Source organism: Sinocyclocheilus grahami, unplaced genomic scaffold, assembly GCF_001515645.1.
Source record: "Sinocyclocheilus grahami isolate Dianchi unplaced genomic scaffold, SAMN03320097.WGS_v1.1 scaffold1473.1, whole genome shotgun sequence".
NCBI lineage: Eukaryota > Metazoa > Chordata > Actinopteri > Cypriniformes > Cyprinidae > Sinocyclocheilus > Sinocyclocheilus grahami.
This window is the reverse complement of record NW_015506652.1, coordinates 171,692-183,096: the sequence shown is the minus strand read 5'-3', so window position 1 is coordinate 183,096 and position 11,405 is coordinate 171,692. Positions and strand designations below refer to the sequence as shown.

Below are 11,405 nucleotides of genomic sequence, written 5' to 3'. Positions count from 1 at the left end.
GGTTCTTCAGATTATAAAAAGATAAGAAAGATGGATCTTTAAAGAACCTTTGACTGAATGCTTCTTTGTGGAACCCAAAATGTTTCTTCTATGGCATCGCTTGAAGAACCTTTTGAAGCAGCTTTATTTTTAAGAGTGTATAAACTCAAAATTCAAAGAAAAAAAGTGAATATTGATATCTAATTTCAAAATTGCGATATATGAAATGAGGATTGTGAGAAAAACATCAGAATTGTGAAATGCAAAATGTGCCATTAACAAGTTTATAATTTGCAATCGCAAGATATAAATCTCATCAATTATGAGAAAAACAGGCAGAATTGTGACAGAGTCACAATTACCTTTTTTTTTCAATTTCGTGGCAGAAACATATTCATTCATATGAGAGCAAGTAAATGATGAAGAAGGTTAATTTTTGGGTGAACTGTCCCTTTAAAGGGTTAGTTCACCCAAAAATGAAAATTGGCTTGTGTTTTACTCACCCTCGAGGCATCCTAGGTGTGTATGACGTTCTTCTTTCAGACGAATCCAGTCGGAGTTATATTAAATATTGTCCTGGCTATTCCAAGCTCTATCATTGCAGTCAGCGGGTGTTGCAGTGCTTCAGTCCAAAAGTCGTCAAATAAAGCGCGCGCATCCATAATAAAACGTGCCTCACACGGCTCCGGGGATGAATAAAGGCCTCCCGTAGCGAATCCATGCGTTTTTGTAAGAAAAATATACATATTTCAAACGTAATAAATACTTTTCTCTCACTTCCGGTATCTGTCATACACGGAAGCCGTTCCGGTGATGACGTAAGACGCGCGGCATTGCGTGATTAGTGACGAATGTATGGAGGACGAAACCTGCAAAAACAATAAATAAATAAATACACAAATAAATAAATAAATGTGTGCATAAATACACGTATTCTTGTTTAAATGCATAAATAAATAATTATATGTGATTGAAAGTAGACAAATAAATAAAATAAATTGGTGGGCAAATGGAAAATGTTTAAGGAAATGCTCAACTAATTTCCTTTGATCACTCATTTATTAGCAGCATGCTAATGAGAGGGTGTTAATTATGCAAGAGTGTAGGCGGATCGTGTTTGAGCGCTATCATCTTTTAATCATAAAAGAGTGGCTAATGTAAAATAGTAATGCTTACATAGCTCTTAATTGCAATACTGACCCGTTATTTGCTTAATGAACATACTTTTGTCGCCTGTATTTTCTGTTCTGATAACGAATGGGAAAAACCGTCTGTTCCTCGATTAAACCTCTTCATAGCAGGCGTCTCACGATGACCGTGGGATGCTGATATTACAGTCGTCTCTAGCTGGAGACTCAATCGGGTTACAAAAACTGACGTCAGGAAACGACACCTCCGGCCATTTCTTTGGGTCGTTTGTAAAGTCGCAGATACTGTACGGACAATACAGCTCAGTGGTGTATGTATCTTGCTCTGTTGAACGGAAAAAGTGACTTTACATAGGCTATTCTGGACTAACAGCATGCATCTCCTGTCAGCGGGGGAAAGCTATCACATGACCCGAGCAAGTCCATAATTAACACCCTCTCATTAGCATGCTGCGCAGAGGAAAAATACATGCGGAACTACATTCAGAAATAAATGAGTGATCAAAGGAAAATAAAACATTTAAACCTTATGTGTCCACCAATTTATTTTATTTATTTGCCTACTTTAATCACATGTTTAATTATTTCTATATGTATTTAAACAAGAATTTGTGTATTTATACAGACATTTATTTATTTATTTATGTATTGTTTTTGCAGGTTTCGTCCTCCATACTAAATAGGCACTTGAAGAGATATTTTTTTTTTAGTTTTATTTCTCTTTTTTTTTCTTTTGTTTACTTTACTTTTTTTCTATTTTTACTTAAAGTTTTTTGTTTTTTTTTGTTTTTGTATTTATTTTTCCATTGATTGTTTTCGTTTGTTTATTTTTCATCTTTATTATTTTTAATTGTTATTTATATTTATATGTATTTTTTTATTTATTACATTGCATTTTATTTATATTACTATTTTTTTTTATTGTATTTGTGTTTGTGTGTTTTCATTCATTTTATTATATTTGATTTATTACTGTTTTTACTATATTTATACTATATCTAGTATAGTTTTATTTTCTAGTATAGTATCTATTTTAGTATAGTTTTTAATATATATAGTTTTAGTTTTATTTATTCTTATTTTGTGCATTTTTTAATTCTAATTATTTTCATTTATTGTATTATAATAGATTTTTTTTACGTTGTTATTATTGTTATATCCTCTAAAGGATATTTGTTCTAACAAGGAGAGGTGGGACAAAAGAAATAAAGGTCGTCAGCTGTATAATATACAAAAACAAGTTGGTTTAGTTAGAATATAAATAAATGAGGACTTGCAGAAACTAGAGCATGTAACTAATACTCAATTGTGTGGCATATGAAAGGGAAAGAATTACATTTAAAGGACGATTTAATTTCTGTTGGCATAAATTCTTTAACTTTGCAGAATATACTTAACAGTTCTTACAAAGGATACGAAGCTCTCGTTTGTTTTTTGTTTTTAAAGCAAGTTATATAAGAAACAGAGAAGTAGAGTAGTTCAAAACACGAGCTGCAGTTCCCTCCCCTCTTACAGGCACGTGTGACTGGATTAAGATGAGTTCTGGGGTAATCGATGAAGATGACTGGTCATCGTGTAACTCAACAACTGCTTCTACTGCATGGAAAATAACACATTTAAGGTCCGTTCACACCTAAAACCAAAGCATAATAATGTTGGGGTTTATCATAAGTGCACTGCAGTTTCGTCATCTGCTGCTTTAAATGCGTGAGCTCTTTAAACAGAGGCTTTCTTATTGGCTGTCAGTGTTTTTTATCATTCACTCATCAACTGGAATAACTTGCAAGATAAAATCTGGAATCTGAGAAATAAAATTGAATTGGAATATGTTAAACTCAGAATTGTGAGATATAAATTACAGATTGAGAGGAAAACAACTCTGAATTGCAATATACTGGATGAATTCAGACTTGTGTTACATTAACCTAGAATTACAAAATATAAACTCAGAGTTTCACAATGTGAACTCAGATTTGTGAGAAAAAAGTCAGAACTGCGAGATATAAACTCAGGATTCAGATTTTCTTTTTAAATCTGAATTGCGACATATAAACTGAGAATTGAGAGAAAAAAGTGAATTGAGAGATAAAAACAGAATTGCATGGGGAAAAAATTCAGAATTGTGAGACGTAAACTTGCAATTAACAAGTGAATCATTTGCAGTTGTGCAATATAAACTCTGAATTCAAAGAAAAGACTCAGAATTGAGAGATAAAACTTGCAGGAAAACATCTCAGAATTGCAAGATGTAAACTCTAAATTCAGAGAAAAAGTGAATTACCAAATAAAATGTCAGAAAACAAATTTCAATGTAGTCAGAATTGTGAAGAAAAAAAGTGGGAATTGCGAGATGTAAACTCAGAATTCAGAGAAAATGAACTACGATATATAAACTCAGAATTGCAAGATACACTCTTAAAAATAAAGGTGCTTCAGGATGCCACAGAAGAACCTTTTTGTCTAAATGGTTCCATAAAGAACCTTCAACATCTGAAGAACCTTTCTGTTTCACAAAAGCTTCTTTGGGGCAAAAGAAGGTTCTTCAGATTATAAAAAGATAAGAAAGATGGATCTTTAAAGAACCTTTGACTGAATGCTTCTTTGTGGAACCCAAAATGTTTCTTCTATGGCATCGCTTGAAGAACCTTTTGAAGCAGCTTTATTTTTAAGAGTGTATAAACTCAAAATTCAAAGAAAAAAAGTGAATATTGATATCTAATTTCAAAATTGCGATATATGAAATGAGGATTGTGAGAAAAACATCAGAATTGTGAAATGCAAAATGTGCCATTAACAAGTTTATAATTTGCAATCGCAAGATATAAATCTCATCAATTATGAGAAAAACAGGCAGAATTGTGACAGTCACAATTACCTTTTTTTTTCAATTTCGTGGCAGAAACATATTCATTCATATGAGAGCAAGTAAATGATGAAGAAGGTTAATTTTTGGGTGAACTGTCCCTTTAAAGGGTTAGTTCACCCAAAAATGAAAATTGGCTTGTGTTTTACTCACCCTCGAGGCATCCTAGGTGTGTATGACGTTCTTCTTTCAGACGAATCCAGTCGGAGTTATATTAAATATTGTCCTGGCTATTCCAAGCTCTATCATTGCAGTCAGCGGGTGTTGCAGTGCTTCAGTCCAAAAGTCGTCAAATAAAGCGCGCGCATCCATAATAAAACGTGCCTCACACGGCTCCGGGGATGAATAAAGGCCTCCCGTAGCGAATCCATGCGTTTTTGTAAGAAAAATATACATATTTCAAACGTAATAAATACTTTTCTCTCACTTCCGGTATCTGTCATACACGGAAGCCGTTCCGGTGATGACGTAAGACGCGCGGCATTGCGTGATTAGTGACGAATGTATGGAGGACGAAACCTGCAAAAACAATAAATAAATAAATACACAAATAAATAAATAAATGTGTGCATAAATACACGTATTCTTGTTTAAATGCATAAATAAATAATTATATGTGATTGAAAGTAGACAAATAAATAAAATAAATTGGTGGGCAAATGGAAAATGTTTAAGGAAATGCTAAACTCATCCTAACTATTTTCCTTTGATCACTCATTTATTTCTGAATGTAGTTCCACATTTTTTTCCCTCTGCGCAACATGCTAATGAGAGGGTGTTAATTATGCAAGAGTAGATCGTGTGAGACGCGCTTGAGCGTTTGCCTGCGCATGCGTATTAACTTCATCAGTCAAGGGGACTGATTATTATCAGTTTTGTAGTTATAATCATGAGAGAGCTAAATCATAAAAGATTTTAAGTGGCCAATGTAAAATATTAATGCTTACATAGCTCTTAATTGCAATACTGAACCGTTATTTGCTTAATAAACATACTTTTGTCGCCTGTATTTTCTGTTCTGATAACTAATGGGAAAAACCGTCTGTTCCTCGATTAAACCACTTCATAGCAGTCGTCTCACGATGACCGTGGGATGCTGATATTACAGTCGTCTCTAGCTGGAGACTCGATTGGGTTACAAAAACTGACGTCAGGAAACGACACCTCTGGCCATTTCTTTGGGTCGTTTGTAAAGTCGCAGATACTGTACGGACAATACAGCTCAGTTTATGTATCTTGCTCTGTTAAACGGAAAAAGTGACTTTACTAGGCTATACTGGATTTACACCATGCATCTCCTGTCAGCGGGAAAGCCACGCCCCCTGCTATCACATGACCCGAGCAAGTCCATAATTAACACCCTCTCATTAGCATGTTGCTCAGAGGAACAATAAATGCAGAACTACATTCAGAAATAAATGAGTGATCAAAGGAAAATAAATAGGATGAGTTTCCTTTTCCATTTGTCCACCAATTTATTTTATTTATTTGCCTACTTTACTCACATTTAATTATTTCTATATGTATTTAAACAAGAATTTGTGTATTTATAAAGACATTTATTCATTTGCATATTTATTTATTTATTTACTGTTTCGCAGGTTTCGTCCTCCATATGAATGCGGAGAGAGAACAAAACAAAACGCCGGTCACGAATTAGAAGTACAAACCGAGGATTTGCAAAGAAGAATGTCGGAGGATTTCGATATAAGCCAAGAGGAGACTGGTTTTCCTTTGCTGAAGTTAGGACACTTTACTTCCTTTGATCCTGTTAACAAACTCGCGAGACTAGCATATCTCAGAGGCGCGCGCTGCACATACGTGCTGTCTTCCGTGTATGACAGATACTGGAAGTGAGAGAAACGTGTTTATTACGTTTTAAATATGGATATTTTTCTTACAAAAACGCATGGATTCGCTACGGGAGGCCTTTATTCACCCCCCGGAGCCGTGTAAGACACATTTATTATGGATGCGCTCGCTTTATTTGACGACTTTTGGACTGAAGCACTGCAACACCCGCTGACTGCAATGATAGAGCTTGGAATAGCCAGGACAATATTTAATATAACTCCGACTGGATTCGTCTGAAAGAAGAAAGTCATACACACCTGGGATGCCTCGAGGGTGAGTAAAACACAAGCCAATTTTAATTTTTGGGTGAACTAACACTTTAAGACGAGTATGTTGCATTGGCTAAGACTCACTGAAGGATCTGACATGTTCTTCAGGTTTGGTGCTGTTTCTCTCTCAGTGCGGGAGGTCCACCGCCTGAGACGATCAGCTTCTCCAGCATCTGTGACGCGTTAGCGCTGAGTAACTCAGAAAGGACATTATCATGTTCAGCTGCGAACGAATGCATCCCGTCTCATCATATCTGTGTGAAAGCAGCACATCTGAAATCTAATATTCAGAGTGAAGAGCGACTGGAGGTCACACCACATGATCACTTCAGGTCCCTGCAGGGTCACGAACACAAATAGAGCGCAGTGAGAACACCAGAGGAGCGTTATGGTTATAAAACTTCATCTGGTTGGAATAGGACTGGTTTGATTGGTCAGGAGTCGAACCAAGACTGTCACGGTCCAGTTTGCTTGCACGAACAAGGAAAACGTCATTTTGTTCAGCGTTTTCAGTGTCATGCATTAACTGCATTGCAGAAACATGATGCTTAATTCTATATTCTCAGCAATGATGATGATTCTCATTGATAAATACATTTCATGCATATGTCAACTCATTATCAAACTTGTCAAACCCTAAAATAAAATAGATTAAATAAGTGCAAAAAAATATAATAATAAATTTAAAACAATACAAAATAAATACACAAAATTGTAATATATATATATATATGTATATAAAATGAAATGAAATGAACTAAAAAAAGAATGAAAAATAATAAAAGGAAAAACTGAAAATAAAATAAAAATAGAATAATAAAACTAAATAATAGTTAAATAAAAAATAATAAAAAGCAGAAATAAAACCGAATAATTAAATACAAGACTAACATAATAAAAAAGTCAAATGAAATACCAGATCAAGTAAAATAAAATAAATTAATAAAAATAAAGAGTTATGAAATGCAATAAAAAGACAACCATACTAAAATGAATAAAAAGAATTTAATAACAAAAAACTAAATTAAAATATAAAATAATCAAATATATTAAAAATAAATATAAATATGTTAAAAAAATTATATATTACACAATAATAAAAAAGTATAATAAATTAGAATAATAAAAAGTAACATAAAACAATAATGACAAATATCAAATAAAAACAAAATGAAGTACAAAACAAAAAAACAAAATGAAGTCATACTACATACACACTATGCACTATATAGCCTCTCAGTGCTAAACAAAGTCAAGTAAGATAAAAGAAAATCTGCTGTCCTACAGTACAGCATCCATCTCTCAGTCTTCTTGTTTGGCGTAACGATGAATTCATCAGAAGTTAGTTAATGATGTCCAGAGCCCTCGCAGCGGCCACCAGAGACGCTTTCATTAGTGATTCAGTACGTATTCAGAATCTCTCCTTTTGCGCTTCATGGGAGGAAAAGAATTCAGAAGAGTCTGGATCGGCCTGAAGGTGAGGGAATGATGACAGAACCTAGATTTCTGTGTGGACGGTCTAGTCCTCGGGCTCTCTGTGTCTCTTCACTGACGTCTGTTTGTGCACCACAGAGACCATCCTTCAGTCCTTCCTGCAGGGAAGAGCCTTTAACGCTGAACTAAGACACAAATCTAGCTGTGTGTGTCGTATAATAAAGAAATATTACTATGAAATACTTTAACAGACATTTAGAATTACAGCGAGACATTTCTACTTTAGATTTGAAGCATCTTTTTGTAATCTTACTGATATTACCAAACACGTGAATGGTTTGAAAAGACGCAAAGCAACCAACTAACAGCACAAAACACTCATAAAGTCGTCAAATCCACTGATACTTACTGATGTTTGAGCTCCGGTCATGATGTCACTTCCTGTGGGGTGATGTCAGCCAGGAAATGGCTCTTATTGGTTGAAGTGCTTCTGCAAAACAGGATGATTTAATTATCAATTACAGCAATATTCCCAATTAAACATGCTTTGTTTGAAGCATTTCAATTTGAGAAAGAAAGAAACATGAATGTCCAGTCAAACTGAAGTATTATGTTCAATTCACTGTCATATTTTAATTAAACAAACTAATATGATGAGCATCTTTAGAAATAGTACATTTGTTTAGTGCAATGAATCTGTATATTGTACCGTTTGACTGGACACAGTTATTTTAGTATCAGGGATACTAATATTTTTTGTATTCATATTTTGCATCAGTTTTTATTTCTGTTTTCTTTTTAATTAAAAAAATATCTAAATAAAAACAAATAAAAATTAACAAAATGAAACAGAATAATAAAATAAAAAGTTAAAAATAATAAATGAAACAACTAAAGTAGTCAAAAACAAAATAAACTGATAAAAAGGAAAATAAAAGAATAAAAAGTAAATAAAAATTTAATAAAAACAGAATAATACAATTAAATAAAATTATAAAATTAAATTAAAATGAAACTATAAAATAAAATAAAAGAATAAAATAAAATTATAAAATAGAATAAATAATAATTAAATAATAAAATTTAATAAAATTAAATAAAAATTAAATCAAATTTAATTTAATTTAATTTAATTTAATTTAATTTAATTTAATTTAATTTAATTTAATTTAATTTAATTTAATTTAATTTAATTTAATTTAATTTAATTTAATTTAATTTAATTTAATTTAATTTAATTTAATTTAATTTAATTTAATTTAATTTAATTTAATTTAATTTAATTTAATTTAATTTAATTTAATTTAATTTAATTTAATTTAATTTAATTTAATTTAATTTAATTTAATTTAATTTAATTTAATTTAATTTAATTTAATTTAATTTAATTTAATTTAATTTAATTTAATTAAAAAAATAGAAAAGAATATAAAACAATAAAATAAAAAATACCATTCAGTTGTAGTTTTTGTTGATATAATAACCCTGGGAAACAAAACCTTTGACCTCTTATTTTGCTATACTACAATATTTCCAGTTTGAATATATTTCCAAGAAGAAAATTCACTCAACTCATTAAAATAGAGATAAAAGCCGTGTTATTTTAATATTGCTGAGATGCTATTATAGTTTTTGCTAATATTTTGAATTAGATTAAATTTGTATATTTTCTGCTTTCATGTACATTTTAGTTAAAGTTTTGTGTTTGACATTTTTACTAGTTTTGTTGTTTTTAAATGTCTGTGTAGTTTTTATTATTTTTATTTCAGTTTTCTTTTTAGTTATTTTATTACATGAAGTAAAACTAAATTTACTTCAAGTAAGGAAAATGCGTTTTCATGGTTTTAGTATTAGTTAACTATAACAACCCTGGATAAAAGGACTCTAACAAATATGATTTCCTATGTATTTAGACATACGTGATGGATGTGATAATGTAGAGTGTAACAGGAACATCTCAGCACATGTGAAAGTCAAGACTCTGCTCTTCTACATTATAACACATGCTGATAAACACTCTTTTATTTCGCTGTTGTTTTCTCTTCTGCAGTCCGCTGTAAACAGGCTTTGACAAATGCTGTCAGCTATCGTCTGCACATGTCCAAACATTCAGCAGGCCATGAGCCGTGCAGTCGTCTGCTAATCATTAAAATATGACTGGCATTTTTATATTAGAGCGGCTGGAATCTGCGCTTCATCTTGAATATGACGGAGCGCATCGAATGGGAAAACAGAGCTGCTCTTGATGTTGCGTCATCTTTGTTCTGAGATGTCAAGCGTTTCACTAAAACCATTCACAGGGAAGTATTAGTTCATAAACCAACATGCACTGCCTGGAAATAATCTGACCTGCTAATTAAAACATCTGAAACCAACATTTCCAGCCATACTTTCTTCTGATCAAATAGTTCAGTTGATGTAAAACACACACCTGTGATTAGGAGACGGGCTTGTGTACTCAAACTCAGAAATTATTGTTCAAATGGCAAAACTAATTATGTCCAAATGCATCCAAGCACTTCAAACGGTTCCAGATTCTCAGATCTTGATGCAAAATGAATAACTACTACATTCATTTACCTCTATATTATATTGCAAAATAACTAAGGACAACGATTGTCCACAGCAAATACTGGCACACACACACACAAACACACACACACACACACTCACACTCACACACTCACTCACTCACTCACTCACTCACTCACTCACTCACTCACTCACTCACTCACTCACTCACTCACTCACTCACTCACTCACTCACTCACTCACTCACTCACTCACTCACTCACTCACTCACTCACTCACTCACTCACTCACTCACTCACTCACTCACTCACTCACTCACTCACTCACTCACTCACTCACTCACTCACTCACTCACTCACTCACTCACTCACTCACTCACTCACTCACTCACTCACTCACTCACTCACTCACTCACTCACTCACTCACTCACTCACTCACTCACTCACTCACTCACTCACTCACTCACTCACTCACTCACTCACTCACTCACTCACTCACTCACTCACTCACTCACTCACTCACTCACTCACTCACTCACTCACTCACTCACTCACTCACTCACTCACTCACTCACTCACTCACTCACTCACTCACTCACTCACTCACTCACTCACTCACTCACTCACTCACTCACTCACTCACTCACTCACTCACTCACTCACTCACTCACTCACTCACTCACTCACTCACTCACTCACTCACTCACTCACTCACTCACTCACTCACTCACTCACTCACTCACTCACTCACTCACTCACTCACTCACTCACTCACTCACTCACTCACTCACTCACTCACTCACTCACTCACTCACTCACTCACTCACTCACTCACTCACTCACTCACTCACTCACTCACTCACTCACTCACTCACTCACTCACTCACTCACTCACTCACTCACTCACTCACTCACTCACTCACTCACTCACTCACTCACTCACTCACTCACTCACTCACTCACTCACTCACTCACTCACTCACTCACTCACTCACTCACTCACTCACTCACTCACTCACTCACTCACTCACTCACTCACTCACTCACTCACTCACTCACTCACTCACTCACTCACTCACTCACTCACTCACTCACTCACTCACTCACTCACTCACTCACTCACTCACTCACTCACTCACTCACTCACTCACTCACTCACTCACTCACTCACTCTCGCTCTCACACACTCACTCACACTCACACAGACTCACACTCACTCACACTCACACAGACTCACACTCACACACACACTCACACACTCAGACTCACACACTCTCACACTCACACGCACACACTCACACACAGACACACACACTCACTCACACT

General features: G+C 34.1%; 1 long non-coding RNA gene across 1 annotated transcript in view; it reads right to left on the bottom strand.

The window, feature by feature from the left end:
• Positions 1-7,302: 7,302 nt before the first annotated feature.
• Positions 7,303-11,405, bottom strand: part of LOC107570544 (uncharacterized) — a 7,619-nt gene continuing 3,516 nt past the window's right edge. The window contains exons 3-4 of the long non-coding RNA XR_001607050.1: positions 7,957-8,037; positions 7,303-7,705 (exon numbers count right to left, since the gene is read on the bottom strand). This is a non-coding gene — a long non-coding RNA (uncharacterized lncRNA). The remainder of the gene's footprint in view (positions 7,706-7,956; positions 8,038-11,405) is intronic.